Source organism: Anarrhichthys ocellatus, unplaced genomic scaffold (genome assembly GCF_004355925.1).
Source record: "Anarrhichthys ocellatus isolate YVR2014 unplaced genomic scaffold, GSC_Weel_1.0 scaffold12, whole genome shotgun sequence".
Classification (NCBI taxonomy): domain Eukaryota; kingdom Metazoa; phylum Chordata; class Actinopteri; order Perciformes; family Anarhichadidae; genus Anarrhichthys; species Anarrhichthys ocellatus.
In genome coordinates, this window is record NW_022280042.1 from 1,301,483 (window position 1) to 1,303,744 (window position 2,262).

Genomic DNA, 2,262 nt, shown 5'->3' on the forward strand with positions numbered 1-2,262 from the left:
TACTAATACTAATAAAGACAGTTATCATCACTGTACTAATACTAATAAATACACAGTTATGATTACTCTACTAATATTAATAAAGACAAACACCTGCACATGAATAACAAGCAGCATTATGTCCTGCTGAGGCACAGGAACCAGCTCTACTGGCAGAATTCCTTTACATTATTTATTCTGAGGTCATTATTTAATCACCTAAAATATGAATATGGTGTCTTTTTAACTCTGTACATTGTGTATTAGGCTAAATGTTTCAGGGGAAAGTCAAATAATGTGACAGATCGTGAAAAGACAAATCTTTTGAATAAATGTGGAAAGAAAGTTGTGTGTTGGTTCTTTTGTTGTTAGACCTACAATGGACATGTATTTTAATATATATATATATATATATGTTAATCCAGATGGTGAATCAGAAAATGAATCAAATTTGGAAGTGACACATTTGAGTTCAATCTTTGATCTGTCGTCACTCTGGGATGAAACTTCAGTGATGAACCAAGGAGGGTGTTAAAAGACTTCCATAACGCTGCTCTATTGTGTCCTCGCTCACGGCTCCTCAGAGATCCTTCCTCACTCCTTGATCCTCAGAGCAGAAATAAAGGCCCAGTCCCAGTGTCCCCCCTCAGGCCTTAAACCCTGAACCTTCAGGGACTTAGCTTATGTCACCTGGTAGATGGTTGAGCGTGAACATAATAACTAATAGCTTCAGGGACATAATGACACGTTTGATGAATAAACCAGCTGTGTGAAATAGTCTCCTCTGCTTCCATGTGTTTTTATGTTCCATCTTTAATGTGTATGTAAAGCTGAACACCGCGTGACGTCCTCTTTGTTTACCTTGTTTTAATGTCTGCGGCTTCCACTTGTAACCCCTTATATCCTGTCTATGGGTAACCCCGTGTTTAACGTCACATTGCTGTGAATTGTGGGTAACTCCCACTTCCAGAGAGGAAGACCAAGAAAAGGAATTTTTCTGCCACAGATATCGAAGTGCTTGTGGATGGAGAGATCCCTGAACACTCACAGTCCTATCGTGCAACAATACATATTACGAGGCTCACCGCACTACTGATATGTTTACAGCAATCACACTGATTGCTTCCAAAATGATTGTATGCTGTATCTGTCTCTGTGTAATACACCATAAATCAATCAATAAAGATTTTACTCACAAAAACTAGATGAAAAACTGAAATTGTTGGGGATACATGCACAGTATTAGAAGATTATTGAACTACTGACGCTCTGTTCTGCAGTTCTTTAAGACTATTTGATGTTATCTTACAGATGATGATAATTTCATCAGCTGCGGTGCTCCACTATATATATCTATAAAATAACCTCTGCGTCCAATTTAACAATATCCATCCCTTCAAAACAAAGGGAACAAGACCTACAGATCATCGTCCCTATATCCACCAACTCATTCAATACAGATATCTTCATAAGGTACACTATAGGAGAAAAATCTATTATGTATGTTATTATCACCATCTTTACAGTTATTTTTGTTACTGTTAGTAATGGTATTATTATCATTATTATTATTATTATTAATGTAATTCTTTTCTTTTCTGAGCTGCATGTGTAGAGCCTATCACAGTGTTCCCAAACCTTTTTTTCTGGGGATCCACTATTTAAAAATGACAAACCATCGCGACCCAATTCACAACAGGCCTTTTCTATAAATGGTGAGAAGAGTGAATGTTCCTGATGAGACTTACTTCCATTTGCACACCAACGCATATTATCTTGAATAGATAAACCAGCCATTTAGAAGAAACACACGGTTTGTAAATCACAACTTATTTTCATACATGTGTTGAAAACATATACTCGTAGAAAATACTTTATATTTGATATGACTGGATGCATGGCCCAGCCTTTAGACGCTGTGTCCAAAACTATAACTTAACATGTTTTTAACCTCTTCTGAAAACTACAAACAATGGTTATATAACTATGGCTTTGTAACACATAAACTGAGGACGACTTAAGTTTCAGTTTGCCTTTAATAATGTAACAAAAAAGCACAACTAACAACATTTGAATGTGATTCTGAAGGGGTCAGATTGCAGACAACTGAGATCCTGAATGGCATGCTCCTCCAATGGCTGAAGCTCAACTTGCTGTTCTTCCTGCGAAGATTCTTTGTGATACAACATGAATGTGTGTTTGCATGTGTTTCTGGAATGAGTGCACCGCAACAAGGCTGACTGCTTGATGGCTTGCAGCGCACATAATAGAGCGTCCACACTT